This window comes from Danio rerio, chromosome 16 (assembly GCF_052040795.2).
Source record: "Danio rerio strain M-AB ecotype USA chromosome 16, GRCz13ab, whole genome shotgun sequence".
NCBI lineage: Eukaryota > Metazoa > Chordata > Actinopteri > Cypriniformes > Danionidae > Danio > Danio rerio.
In genome coordinates, this window is record NC_141036.1 from 7,848,935 (window position 1) to 7,865,000 (window position 16,066).

The following is a 16,066-nucleotide window of genomic DNA, read 5'->3' on the forward strand; positions in this document are numbered from 1 at the left end:
CTATTAGGACACCTATATTTCACTAAAAAGTGTAAATTGGTTGTTTTTGCGTTATTTCAAGCAAATTCGTACTTCCGGTTTGAAACGAATTTTTGAAGCTGCATCACGGTCATGACATAATAGTGTTGTATTCCAGCGTGCAGACTGGACGTCTGTGCCAGAGTGAGTCTTATTACGTCTTACAGTGTGTTGCATTAATGCATGAGTAAGGCTTGGTTCAAACCAATCAGCGTGCTCTATTGTGCAACTTCATTAATATTCATTGCTGTCAGAGTGTAGACGACAGAGACGCCACGTTGTGTTGGCAAAACAAGCGTGAAGTGTTGCTTTTATAGTTTGCTGCCGTTAAGTTTTGTTTTCATTTTCTCTCTGTGTGAGCGCAGACTCACGCGTGGATTAACAGTGTACGCGACGCGCGACAACAATAACTTACGTGTCTAAGGAGGAACATTGTTTACCTGAGAGCTGTTCTCATCTGCAAACGCTGAGATCTGGATTCGCTTGTAGTCTCCTCTAAATAAAGACGCGGCTTTAGTTGCTGTGGATTGTCCTGTCTCTACAGATTTGGTAAGTGAGCGACCAGTGCTCTTTATTTTATTCGTATCAAACAAACTATTGCACCGAGTGTAAACAAGTTAGCACTAACAGTTACAACCAAACTATAACCTTGTGTTGGATTTTGTGACCGGAATAACACACACGGCTTTTTGACGCTACCTGCCGTGTGCATCTAAGTTTCCGGGAAATGCAGAGTTTTTTTTTCTCTCATTCGCCGTGCGGTATCAAACATTGCATGAAAAATACACGCTTAGAGCAGATCCTCAAATCAAATATCTCGTTTGTTGGGAGGGACATGAATGAATTCCCTGAATGAAAGAGCCAAACTGCAGTTAAAGTCCACCATTTAATAATTTGGCAAATAATTTGACTACAGATGTCCATGTAAACACAGTCACATTGTCCGCTGTGGTTGTGTGTTTTGACTCTGAAATTCAGCGCGCCCAAATAGACACTCCTACACCAAGCCTCTTTTCTTCCTCCGACACTCCCCCCTAAACAGAGCTGAACACGCCCACTTTTCTGACTTTTTCCAAAGTAGAGGTGTGAAAACACCCTGCTGTAACGAGGGGGTTTCATGGCCCTTTAAAGCGGCCGCGCGGTCATGAGAAATCAAATGCTGAATTGAAACTTTAAAATTCCTAAATCAATATTGGAGTCACAGACGTGTTGTTCAGCCACTGAAATCTCCCAGTGAAAAATTTATGTGATTATTTTCAGTTTCATAAGATTCTTTGACAGCATCTATAATGTAGATTTATATTTAGTTTAATAACAAAACACCAGTAAATAGCGCTTTTCCGCCTAACCTGCTTTATTGAGCTGAAGTTGCTTTTATATTCACATTGGGTCATTTTTGAACAATGACAGCCTTCCTATACTGTTTACCATGCTACTCTGAATATTCGCTCTGAAATAGCATGTAAGTGTGGCCAAGTAATAAATGTAATTCCTGCACGGCGCTGGCACTAACTAACTGGCGAATGACATGAACTAGTGGGTTGTCTGTCGGCTGTTGTGACGCAATGCGTGCGCTCGTGATTTTAGGGGGTGTGGCTTTGAATCACAGTCCCTCCCCGCCATCCAAAATTAATATGCTAAGCGGTTAGCTTTTTAGCAGATCACCTACTGCACCTTTAAGGCCAGTGCACACTGAGACATTTTTTCGCTCGCGTTTTCCATTGACGTTTAACGCCTCGTGACTAAAAAAAGGTTGTCAATGTGATTATACACACCAACGCACAAAACGCCAGGCGCAAAAGCATCATTTAAAAAAACGCCTCATGCTTGTTTTTTTTTATTTGACGTGCCGCGTTAAAACCATAGACTGTAAAATATATGGACGTAGTATCCGTGACGTCACCCATAGGTTTCTAAAGAGCGCAAAAGAAGCTACAAGTAGGCGCGGCCAACCGTCACCATTTTGTTCGCGCGTCATCACACCCACGGCGGGATACCAAACAAGGGCAAAGAGGCGGAGAGTGAGCGGAGCTACAGACGCATGCTGGCATTTAGCTTGGACCTGGTTCAGACACTTTACTTTGGGAGAACGCTTAATACTTTATCACCTGTGACTTGTTTGTATTCTGACCACTTGTGCTTGGTTGTATACTATATCAATAAAGTGTTTAGACTTTTAAAACACTGCTGTAATACATTGAGCCACTAAACATTGTTCTTATGACGTTTTTCAACAGGAGAAAAACGCGAATTACTTCCAAACACTTCAGATATAGTCTGTGTTAGTTAATGTAAGACTATTGATGAAATCCAGCATAACACTGTATGACAACGCTTCAGATGACTGTTCTAGAGCCTACAGCTAATCAATCTGTCAGCTCTAAATATAAATATAAACGATAAATGATCTTAAATAAAACAAATACATGTATAGAGATGGTATATAAGTATATAACTTTACTCACATGGGAAACGGAGGCCACGTGAATGGTTTGTGAGCACAATTAAGTGCACTCAGCATGCCATGCCATCTAATAATTGTGGGAAACAAGTCCAAAAGGCAGTTGACTGTGTAAAGCCACATAAAACAACACAGAAATACGATAAATATGCCGAGTTCAGTGGCTAATCTGCAGGATTCAGCTGAGGTGACGTGACGGCGAACAACGAGACCTAGCTGTCAATCAAGTGGCCACGCCCTTAATTATGCAAACATAATATAACTTAGTATAAAGAAAACGGATGAGTTATAAAAAAATTCACCCCCCCTCACAGTTGTCATGAAGGGTAATATTAGCTGTATTAACCAAAATCTTTTTTGTAGCAGGCTGTAAACACCATTTTTTCTGCTGTAAAGTTTGCCATTCTAACAGTGGGCTCAATTGAAATTTGCTCTGTTTTGGAGCTAGGAGCTGCCAGGACTAGCGGAATTTCGGATGAATTGCAGTTTTAGTTACTTCCGTATTGGCTTCCTGAGGGAGAGCGGGAGGTTGCCGCTTGGTTAAAACCTTCTGCACCTCTTCCTCTGCTTCTGTGTTACAAGCGGGTGTCGGAAGCTGAAAGTTATGTATCACCATCTAACGTCTAGGAGTGATATTGCATACTCTTCTGCTTGACGCCAGTGAAAATCGCTTAGGTTTGAATGTGGAAAACTTGTGCTTATCACTGTGTGACGAGCTGTTATAATAAGCTGAAAGCATTATGTAAATAATATATGATGATGTGCAAAAAGAAAGCCTCACCCCCTACTCAATATTCCTTTTAAGCATGCTGCAATACGTCACAGCAACTTCTGGCTCATGCAGATTTTAATGCTTGCATGTTTGTCTCGGTTTATCTCGGCAAGTGAAAGAAAAATGTGCTTGTGTCATTGGACAAGTAACTCAAAAAATGTTAATGTCTCTGTGAATTTGTGAACATTGCTGTGACTTTTATTCCAGTATGTTGATGCACTTTCAAATGAAAGTGAGGGTGAGGCTTTTTTTTCTTCATCATTTCCTTATAAACTAATGGTAGGAGGGCCGTGGATAAGAATATTCATATACAGCTGCTATGGAAGCCCTTAGGTTGATGTCAAGAAGGACTGCTACTCTAAAGGTGGAAGCAGATGGCCAGACTTTGATTGAAGATTATTGAAATAAAAAAAATAAAAAAAGTTTGACTTTACATTTGTGACTGAATAAATCTTCTTGCTAATCTCAAATAACTCAAGATGTTTCTGCTTCAGTTGAATATTGTCACAGACACTACAGGATGTGTAAATCACTCAAAACATAAGCATCTTCTCCAAAGGAATATATATTTTTGACTGTAAATAAAGGACTACAATGTAAAAAGAAAATCTGTTAATTAGCAGGGTTTTTTTTCTATTCGTGTTTTAATTAATTATTTTTTTACTATTTTAAAATTATTTTATTTCTGCTTTTGAATTGCATTTTGGGAGCTTGATCTTTATTCCAACAACTTTTAACCTTGAAAATTTGACTTTTATGAACATTTTTAATAATTTAAAATGATAGATTGTATGGGTGGGTCTTGTATTTTATGATAGAAATACCTTTGTAACACACTGCCAGTACATTTTCTGATATTTTACAGACTTATTTCTCTATATATTATTTCACTTTTTATTTATTATACATGATATCATTTCAAACAACAAAAAAATGTCAATAAAAGTCCCTATTCAACTCTAGAGTTATATTTTCAAAATCAAAAATCAACAGAGCAGAGTTAAAGCTCTCATAATGAAATTCACATCCGTAAATACACAGAAAACACTTGTGGATCTCAAAATACGGAAACTGTTAATTAACAGATATTTTTTTTATAGTATAGGATTGTAAAATGTGTCAATAATTAATAATTTAATACACTAATCCAATGCACTATAATTTTAATAATTTTAATTATTTTTTAATTATTTTTTTTAAATTAATAATTTAATACACTAATTAAATGTACACTACAATAGTTCTGTCTCACACAGTATCCAAACACTAGTATTTGGTTCTCTACTTGAGCACAATATGAAGGGTTAAAGGTTCAAACTGCTATTTCCATGCAGCTTCAATGATCCCAGCCTAGGAATAAATATTTTATCATGCAAAAGGATTGGCCATTTTTTTTAAATTGTGTTTATTTATTAAATTACCAGTGGGTTTTTACCCTTGTTTCACTCTTGTTTTCACTCATCCATTTTTTTTTTTTTTTTTTTTTTTGTGGTGTCAAAACAATTTGAAAAAATGCTTTATCATAACTTCCTTTGAGTTCTGGAGAAAAAAGAAAGGCATATTTGAAATGACATGAGATTTACAACTCTAGCAGAGCTATAGAATAAAACACTACTATCCTCAAATGAACCACAGAGTCACAGAGATAAAATGATGAATGTATTAAGTAAAGAGTTTATTGCTGATATTCATACCCAGATTAATTTGCGTACCCAAAAAAAATGAAATAACGGAAATGTTCCCTTCTTTCACACAAGTTTTATGCGGTGCCAGAAACACAAAAAACAAGAGATCACTATCAGGATTATTTTGTTAGTGCCATAAAAAAGTATTTATAATATCTATTTGATATTCAACAGTAGCAGAAAGCTCCTTTGCATAAAGCTGAAGAAGAAAAAAAACGACACTTCCCATGCCACATTTACAGCACCATGTGAAAAAGTCAAGATGCAAAACAGTTCTTTACTTTCAAAAACCTGTTTACCAAGTGTCAGCGATTTCCTTAGCAAATTTGTCAGATGACTATCAAGAAAGTTCTCAAAAAGCACATCATTTATAATCCCATTTGTCTTTGTGGACTTAAAAAAAGGAGCAAGGGTCTACCGCACCTTACTATGAGCAAATATCAGGAAAGAACAAAAGCAAATAAGTGAGCATGAGGGGGAAAACAGGTAAAATTAAAAGGCAAGGGTACGCTTTGTGTTTTACAAGCCGGACTGTTTACATGTAAAAGGCTTTTAATAAGAGGTTGGCGGGGAACAGACAACAGACTGCAGCTTTCATCTCGCACGGCCACTTCTCCTTATTTACGAGCGCGTGCGTCCCACTGTGTAAACAGGACACTATGAGCGCACCGTTACACAACACGCTACACACTAGGAGTTGTATTTGAAGAACTCTGCTTTCATTTGAGGAAGAGGCCCTGAAGAAGTGCACACATGAACAGTGGCATTAATATGACAAAAGTTGAGCTGAAACAACACAATTCTTGAGATTTTTTTGGGACAACTTAATTATTTTATGTTCAAACGACTTATATTTGTTAAAGTGGTGGACCTGAGTGTATTTTTAAGGCTTGGTTGTTATTATAAGATTCAGAGCAATGTGTACAATTTGTAAAAAATCCTGTTATTTTTTCATATATCTTACTTTGATTATATACTGTACAGCTACTCTGCTAACATGAAAACGATTGTCATATTTTCTAGTCTCTCCAAAAGGCCCGCCCTCATGAGGCTCTGAATGGTCAGCTACTATAATGTGCTGTGATTCGCGGATAAATACTGTCAGTCAGAGTAGCTATTATCTTATCAGTTTGAGCCTGGATCAGACAGAAAATGAATAAGCACACAGCTTAATCCTTACGCCTGCTCTCTAGAATAAAATCCTACAAGTGCCTTTCACATATATTCGGAATAAGCATGTGTAAGTAATATGAAACGTTCACATATTTTTGAGAGTTTATTATTTAAGATTTGGAACGCACAGAAAGTGGCTGTATAGAGAGACACTGCAGCGCTGGTGAAGAGTGTGTGTGTTTACAGCGGTTTTACTGATGAATCTGAATTTGTAGCTAAATTGTTAGCAGTGCCAAACAGCATTTCCAGTTGTTTACATCCTTGTTTAAACACTTGTTACAACATACCGTCAACGCTGTGCATGTAATAGATCAATTTTAACAAATAAAAATACTTACAGGTTATGGCTCACAATCCACAGCTTCTGCTATTATGGTTGGAGCTGCTCGTTCTTTGAGGAGTTTTTAGCCGAATCCAGCACAGAACTGGAAAAGATTCTGAAGCTGTCCTTTGTCAAATGCTAGAGCTATTTTTTTTTTTATAATTCTCTGGAACATAATTCAAATTAAACTGTAAGCACTTTTTTCTTTGTGTTGTGTCTTTTGGAAGCCCGAATACAAATAGCAAAATGAAAATAGCAGCATTTGGATGGCATTTTTCTGCTATACCATTACAGCGACTCTGGCCATGCCCCTTTGCTGCACATGGTGTATGAGCAAAATCTGAAAGGTTTGTGATCTCACTAGCCCGGATGTATTTGTTGTAGTCCCCAAATTTCGTTTGCTGTAGCTAACTCTGTAAAAGCCAGTGCCTCCCTTTGCATTGAACTTTGCGTGTATTACAATCAGAGATGTTGTTTATGTTCACACAGCTACATTACACATCAACCAAAGTGATGTTAAAATATGGTTTTGTAGTGGACCACCCCTTTAAGTTTACTTAATCGATTTGATTTGTGCTGGGACAGAATGAAAGAATGGTTTGGAACCCTGCATTTCTTTACAGTGTAGTTGAGTAAACTGTGTAATATTTGTTTTAGATAACTTGAGTAACAGCTGTCTATATAAGGTCCCAGGGATGACAGTGCATGTCAAAGCACAAACCAAGCATGAAGACAAAGTAATTGTCTGTAGACCTCAGACACAGGATTGTCTCAAGGCATAAGGCTGGGGAAGGTTACAGAAAAATTTATTCTGCTCTGAAAGTTCCAGTGAGCACAGTGGCCTCCATCATCCGTAAGTGAAAGATGTTTGGAACCACCAGGACTGTTCCTAGAGTAGGCCTTAGTCAGGGTAATCAATAACCTGATGGTCACTCTGTCTGAGCTCCAGCGTTCTTCTGTGAAAAGAGGAGGATTTTACAGAAGGACAACCATCTGTGCAGCAATCCACCAATCAGGCCTGTATGGTAGAGTGGCCAGACGGAAGCCACTCCCTGCCAGGAATTTGCCAAAAGGCATCAGAAGAACCCTCAGACCATATGAAACCAAATTCTCTGGTCTGATGAAACTAAAATTGGACTATTTGGAGTGAATGCCAGGCATTACATTAGGAGAAAACCAGACACTGCTCATCATGGTGGTGGCAGTATCATGCTGTGGGGATGTTTTTCCGCAGCAGGAACTGGAAGACTAGTCAGGATAGAGGGAAAGATGAATGCAGCAATGTACAGAGACATCCTCAATGAAAACCTGACTAAAAGTGCTCTTGACCTCTGACTGGGGCGACGGTTCATCTTCCAGCAGGACAATGACCCAAAGCACACCACCAAAATATCAATGGAGTGGCGTCAGAACAACTCAGTGAATGTCCTTGAATGGCCCTGCCAGAGCCCAGACCTAAATCCTATTGAACATCTCTGGAGAGATCTGAAAACGGCTGTACACCGTCGCTTCCCATCCAACCTGAAAAACTTGAGAGGTACTGCAAAGTACTGCATCAACAGAGTATTGAGCAAAGGTTGTGAATACTTATGCACATGTGATCCTTCAGGTTTTTTATTGTTATTAAATTTGCAACAATTTCAAAAACTCTTTTTTCATATTGTCATTATGGGGTATTGTCTGTAACATTTTGAGCAATTATATGAACTTAATCCATTTTAGAATAAGGCTGTAACATAAAAAAAAATGTGGAAAAAGTGAAGCGCTATGAATACATCCGGATGCGCTGTACAATTAAACTGCTCTGATTGAACAGATTAGGGGTCATTTAGGGTTATTCTGTGTAGTCTTTTTGTTTGTTTTAGTGTAGGGGATGGGGGGTGCACATATCCCATATTTTTATATCCAAATGTTGACAGGTATGAAGAACACAATCATAGAACTCACAGCCGCCATCTAAAACTGCACATTTACATGCAGTACATAATTGTCATACACTACAATTCTTTTCGTCTTGTTAGAATGTGACTTTCTCTTTTGTTTAGCGCTAAGAACTCTTGACTCGAACATGAGAAACACCTGTTGTCTCCTGTCTCTTTAACCCTGCAGGCTAAAACTGCAGCACACACACTTATGCTTGCGTTCCCCCGAGGCTAAAACAGCACTCCTGTACACAACATGCCAAACTGAGCTCATAAGAAGAAAAAGTGCGCCCTTCAATCACTCTAAAAATATTAACAGTTCATACACCCCGCAGACACTTTCACCATAAGCACAAACAGAGATGAGCAGAAATGGCATTTATCACTGGCAAGCGTCACCCTGTGTTTGTTGAATCGTAAACAGACCACAAAATGAACCGATTTCCAATTCATGAGACCACTAATGTAAACAGTTGCGCGTTTACATTTAAGAGCCTCTATGTCAATACATTATCAAGGATGTGTACGTTTTCTGGCTGTCTTGACTTCAAGCAAAATATGGACTCTTAGGTTACGTTTATTAATCCACTAATACATGAATACACATCTTTTTTTTAATGCTTTGGCTTTCTGTTCACAGTTTTTAACGATTCTCTCTATCTGCTGTATGGACCAAACAGAATCTGCAAACTTTTTTTTTCTGTGCAGAATTTTGTAAATAAAAAATCTGCATATTTTTGAGAGTAACTAAAAAGTAGTGTCGGGCAAATATTGCATTTTTATCATTCATTCATTTTCGTATTTTATGAAAACATCATTTAGGAAATATTTCAAAAAGAAAAAAAATCACATGAGGGCCAATAATTTTGACTTTAACTGTAGGTGCGAACTCAAGAACACCCACAAAACAAGAACCTGTTTAGGCAGCGGAGACGCTCCATCGCTCTTAAAAAACACACCGTGTCTCCTGTAACAGCTGACCGTGGCAGTAGTTCTGGGGGTCAGGGAGCGATCCAGACACTTACCCCTCAGCTTCCTTGCATTTTGGACATGGCTGCTCCGGCCTCTGTCTAAACACATGACAGCATGATCCCTGCTGCGGCGCTGGGATTTTCAATGACACCTGGCTTTACAAAGCGTATACGGAAACCCAAACTGCTCTGACCCCACACGCTGGCCCCCTGTGTTATGCCAAGACGTGTGTCTGACAACCGGCCCCTAATCCAGCACAGAAGGCACCGGGGCCTGTATAAGCACTGAGCCACAAATATCAAGCCAATGTCACTGTAATGCCGTAAAACAAAGGAAACCCGAACCCTCATGAGGACAAGACACAAGCAGCTGGTTAAAAGACATAACAGGAGAGATTTATGATTCTGAGCATAATTAATTATCAAGTCTTTATTTCCGTGTGTCTTCTAGTCTACAATTTTTTTATATTTATTGTCTGTACCTGAGTATGACGAAGGACTTCATCCATGAACCAAAATGTTTATCCATGGATTTAATTTTCAATGATGGATTTAATGATTTCAATGGATTCAATTTTCACTGAAAAAGAGAAACATGCACAACCTTTTTAGACATGTAATAGATTGTTAGTGGTTGTCAAAACACTGTTTTTGGGTGGTTGCTAAAAGGGAGTCAGACAAGTAATCAGATATGCATTGTAAAAAAAAAAAAAGTTATGATAAAAAATCAGGACAACAAACATTTTTATGCAGCTTTAGCTTATTTAATAAGTTAATAGGGTTTCAACTACATTTTTAACAAGGTTAACTTGATATTTTTAGTCTCATTGATGTAAGTTGAGATCAACTACCAAATTTAACTCGGCAACATTTTTTTACAGTGTGTAATTTGTAAAAAATATACGCATGGTACACTATGAAAATACAACTCTGTTAATAAACAGATGCCAGAATAGCTCATGATTTATATTTGATATCTGTTTACTTCTGCTTTAGATTTTTTATATGACCTTGATCTCTGCCCTGACAACTTTTGAGGTTGATAAGTTTATCAAAGAGACTTATTGACATTTTTAGTCATCTGTATATATATATATATATATATATATATATATATATATATATATATATATATATATATATATATATATATATATATATATGTATGTATCTATGTGTAAATATATATATATATATATATATATATATATATATATATATATATATATATATATATATATATATATATATATATATATATATATATATGTATAAATATATACACAAACACACACACACACAGTTGAAGTCAAAATTATTAGCCCTCCTTTGTTGTTTGATGTTTTTTATTTTATTTTATTTTTTTACTTTTTTAAATATTTCCCAAGCAATGTTTAACAGAGCAAGGAAATTTTCACAGTATGTCTGATATTTTTTCTTCTAGAGACAGTTTTATTTGTTTTATTTCGGCTAGAATAAAAGCTGTTTTTAATTTTGTTTAAACCATATTAGTGTCAAAATTATTAGCCTCTTTAAGCTATATTGTTTCGATATTCTACAGAACAAACCATCGTTATACAATAACTTGCCTAATTACCCTAACCTGCCTAGTAAACCTAATTAACCTAGTTAAGGATTTGAATGTCACTTTAAGCTGTATAGAAGTGTCTTGAAAATATGTAAAATATTATTTACTGTCATCATGGCAAAGATAAAAAAAAAAGCAGTAATCAGAAATGAGTTATTAAAATTATTATGTCTAGAAATGTGTTGAAAAAAAATCTCCTCTCTGTTAAACAGAAATAGGGGAGAAAAATAATATTTATTTTTTGTATATATATATATATATATATATATATATATATATATATATATATATTCATATTTATGACATCTTACCAAATGTATAATGTCATCATGCACTCACCCTCATTTTTTTTCAAACCTCTAGTCTTTGTGTTTATTTTCCAAGCACATATGAGATATTGTTTATGAAACCTGAGATTTCACACAAAGCTTAAACAAAACTACCAAACAAACAAACAACTACAACTAAAGACAGGACATAGATAGCACTTTTAGAGTTTGTGCTCACAGCTTGTCTCAGTTGTCGGGTTTCTATCCTAATGTAAAGCAAATCTTTTCAAAGTTCAAAAATGAAAATCAAAAATGCAAATTAGGGTGTTTCCATCAACTTGTTAGAGTGGCTGACTGTAGTATTGGCATAGCAATCAACAGCAAACAATGTAAGCATAATGGAGTCACTTAGGTGTATTATATGCTTCGAGAGTTATTGAGAGTTTTAATCTCCTATTATGTGCATTAACTCTTTTATTGCATTAGTCCAAAAATACTATAAGCAAGGGGAAAAGCTTTTTTTTTTTGTGAATTAAGGAACTGTTATTCAAAATTTTCCATGTGATCCTTAACTGAGTCTTTAACACAGGATAAAGGAAAACCAACTAATGTACTCCATGAAAATCATGTACTTGAATGAATCATAATGTACTCCAAAAAAAGAATCAAATGTTTTTGATAACTTGCAGTGAGTCTGTTACAGCTCTGAGGAGGAATTTTGGCCCACTCTTTGCAGAATTGTTGAAAATCAGCCACATTGGAGGGTCACAGCATCTCAATTGGATTCAGCTCAGGACTTTGACTAGGCCACTCCAAAGTCTTTATTTTCACCCTTTAATCTCTTAAGGTCAAAGCTGTTTTTTTTTTTACATGCATTTTTTATTTCTCTTTGCTATTTATGCTTATTGGACCCTAATTAGAATAAACCCTAAGTATCATCTTTTAATATGATGCAATTTTAGAGAAAAATTATGTCTATATATGTGGACTCGTGGTCCAAATTTCCATAAAACACAATAAAATCTTTATTTCTGCCTTGAACACAGCAGTTTATTTCTTGAATGTTTTTAATGCATTAATAGAACATACACATATATATTTTTTGCCCATTTTGGACAGTTAAAATAATGTTTGGGACATTTCGTATGCTTCAAAACAGTTGCAGGATGACACTGCATGTCTGTAACAAAATATAAAGCATTAGACATAAGAGTTAAAATGTGCTGTCCGCATATGTGGCCACTGAGCCCTATGACATGGGTCACCATTCTCGGTTCTGGAGGGCTGGTGTCCCTGCAGGATTTAGCTCCAACTTGCTTCAATACACCTGCCTGGGTGTTTCAAGTATACCTAGCTTGATTAGCTTGTTCAGGTGTGTTTGATTAGGGTTGGAGTTCAAATCTGCTGGACACCAGGAACAAGTTTGGTGACCCCTGCCCTAGGAGGTTAAGAAGTGGACTTTACATAATTAATGCATTGACATGAGTGTATAGATAGAATGACAGGGTCAACAATCTCTGTATTTCTCCAGGCAAAGTCCTAGATAATACATAACCAGCTATGTAATGTCTCTAGCGATGCATCTGGTTGAGTAACGAGGCAACCCTAATTTAACATGTGGCTGAACATCCTTTATTGTGACTGGGTAATTCAGGGACTTTCCATAATAAATGTCATTCCCTGTCTGTCTGTCTGTCTGTGTGTTTCTCACATGGTTCTCATATCGCTGCCTCACTACATTTCCTCTACGAATGATCTAAGCAGCATTCCCAACATGCACCAGCACCATCAGCAATAAGACCCACGCACATCTCTCCCACAGACTCTCTGCATATGCTAAAAAGCATCTTTGTGACGGCACCTCACACATCTCATGTGAAATCAAGCCTCCGCACCCCCCGACTGGCTTTAATGGGCCAGTGAAGACAGAGGCGTGTCACTTTGAAGTCTTCCTCCCCGTCATGCTTTCTCTCTCTCGTCCAGCATAAAGAGCAGCATTGAGCGCGCGTGCCTGTTTACCCGCTGTCCATGGACTCATGTTACACTTCGCTCTTTGATCCAGAGCTCCCATAATAATTTCTGGAGAAGGCATTGTTTATTGGGGTCTAGACGACAGCAAAAGAAGAAGCCGAGGGAGAGGAAGAAAAGGCTTCCCTTTTTCTCTGGCGAGGGGAAGTGGTGTCGTGGAGGTGACTAACTTTCAGACGGCCTGTTAGCCGTTACTCACAGTCCAAGCCGCAGACAAACTTAGAAGAAAGGAAGGAGAGATAGGACAAAAACAAGACTACATGGAAAATGAGTGTCGATCGTGAGCCACAAGCTATAGATATGGACTAGATATGAGCAGCTTTAAAAATAGAAAGATATTAATAAAGTGAAAATGTGGTGCAGAATAATAGCGGTTCTCAACTTGATAGGTTATTAGAGTACGAGCGGCCTGTTTGTGCTCAATGGCCTTATATGGGGAAATAAGTATTGAACATGTCATGTTTTTTTCTGGGAATAATATTGAGCTGTTAACATGGAATTAAACCAGGGGTCTGTTCTTCGTACGTGGATTACTCAGTTAGCTGGATTTGGATATTGACGATTTGACACGATCCAGGATCATTTCGTTCTTCAAAGCTGATCCGAGAGTTGTTGTCATGGCAACAGTTCTGCTAGGTCAAACCTGATCGGGAGCAGGTTCAATTCATATAAACAGGATTAGATCGGCTCAGTTCAAGCAAAGATAATACAGAAAGTATGTTCCGAATTCTGATATTTTCTTACAGTAGTAGTTATATACACTTGGGAAAATGGTACATATTTTTAAACTATATATATAAAGTTATAGTCATTAATAAAATAAAATTATACATATTAATAAAATGTATGGAATCTGCACCCTCGAAATGAAAGTACAAAGACTGCCATCTGGTGCAAAGAGAAATTGACATAATCAAAGCATTCGATTTGTTTTCTTTGCATATGTGGATTTACCGACATCCGGGGGCAATTGCAAGTCTGCAATTCAAGCTGCACCTTTATAAATATGTTTTCTGAGAAAAATGGTGACATGTTCAATACTTATTTTCCCCGCAGTATGCATGGCAAGTGCTTTTCTGCCACCTCCGGTGAAAGTTTGATGTGACTATTTTAAACTTCATAAGGGTACAGCATCGAAATTGTAATTTTATTCAAATATACTCCATTAAATAGACTTAAGCATTCATTTAGTTTGAGCATAAGACAAACTGAAAGGCTGTTTAATTGCAAGCACTATGAGGAGTAGCAGGTGAATATAATAAAATACATTTGCATACTTTAACGACATGGAATAGTACAGGGGTGGCCAACCCTGTTCCTGGAGAGCCACCTACCAGCAGATTTCAGTTGCTACCCATATCAAACACACCTGAACCAATTGATTAGGACCTGAACACCACATTATAATTACAGGCTGGTGTGTTTGATATGGGTTGCAACTGAAATCTGCAGGAAGGTGGCTCTCCAGGAACAGGGTTGGCCACCCCTGGAATAGTACAATGGAATAGAATGCAGTGCTTCTTGTTTGGTGTGAGACTTTATATCGTGTCTCAATCAGACAGTGAAGATCATTGATTTTAAATAAACCAGCTTTTAAATGTGGCAAGTTTATAATGGTGTGACATTTCACCGGAAACACCCGAGCTGGCTTATTCCAAATTAAAAGTCCTTGTGAATATACAGCCAATTACATAACCAGTTTGTACCAAATGTCTGATCCCACATAGCCTCGTTCACAGGGTGAGGATGTGGTTAAAATCTAAAAATGTGGTAAAAATTAGGCAAATTTGTGCTGCCATTTGAAATTATTGGACTATTGGACCCAAGGTGCTCAGAGAAATAAGTCAAGTTTGGTGAAGGAAAAGTCATGGTTTGGGGTTACACTCAGTATGGGGGCGTGTGAGAAATATGCAGAATAGATGGCAACATCAACAGACTGAGGTATCAAGACATTTCTGCTGCCCGTTACATTACAAACCACAGGAGAGGGCAAATTCCTCAGCAGGATAGCGCTCCTTCTCATACTTCTGCCTCCACATCAAAGTTCCTGAAAGCAAAGAAGATCAAGGTGCTCCAGAATTGGCCAGCCCAGTCACCAGAAATGAACATTATTTAGCATGTCTGGAGTAAGATGAAGGAGGAGGCATTGAAGATTAACCCTTTCTTTGCGTTAGTTATTTGAGTCATTACAGAGATGTATGGATGCAGTCATCCAATATTAATTATTTTTCCACTGCACCATGACTTTATATTCTATACTGTGCATTATTTCTGTTAAGTGACAAGACTTTTGTCTAAGCAAAGGCAGACCTTACTGTCCTAATTAAATAGTTAAAAATCAAGGCATGATCATATTTTATTTTAGTTAAATAAGAGTAATCTAGTGGCCTTTGGCTTTCATATTAGCCACTTCTGATGCCAAATAATCAACTAGAAGTATTATTAGTTGTTCCAAAAACTTGGATAGGCGACATGTCTTTTGTTAGGTAGTGTATAATTTAGTATCCAAATGTATGTATTAGCATGAATTAGAATGTACAAGTATGTATGTTTTTTTTTTTTTTTTTTTAGCTATAAATGGTGCGTACTAATACAAATGGATAAACAAAGAAGCCTGGCTCCCCGAGCTTATCTTGGGCATTGTGTTTCAGGGGCATAAATGTTTTTTTATGGCTTTCTCTTACACAAGGCTGCAGGTACTTTTATTTATTTTTTTAAAGCAGAGGTGGAGGGTTTGGTAAAGATTACTTTCACAATGTTTCTTAAATATTTGTCTTGCATTTCAGCTCCTTCCCATAACTACACATAGTTTGACTATAGCATAACTAGTAGCATAGCTTCTCTTACTATCCTTTAG

The 16,066-nt window shown here is 37.1% G+C and overlaps 1 long non-coding RNA gene across 5 annotated transcripts in view; it reads right to left on the reverse strand.

Annotated features, from left to right (window-relative positions):
• Positions 1-16,066, reverse strand: part of LOC137487875 (uncharacterized) — a 107,360-nt gene that overhangs the window by 11,949 nt on the left and 79,345 nt on the right. The window contains exon 6 of one of the 5 annotated variants that reach the window (XR_015511015.1): positions 14,407-15,256. The exons of the other annotated variants lie outside the window; for them this stretch is intronic. This is a non-coding gene — a long non-coding RNA (uncharacterized LOC137487875). Of the gene's footprint in view, positions 1-14,406; positions 15,257-16,066 lie in introns of those variants that run through there. 5 annotated transcript variants of the gene reach the window in all.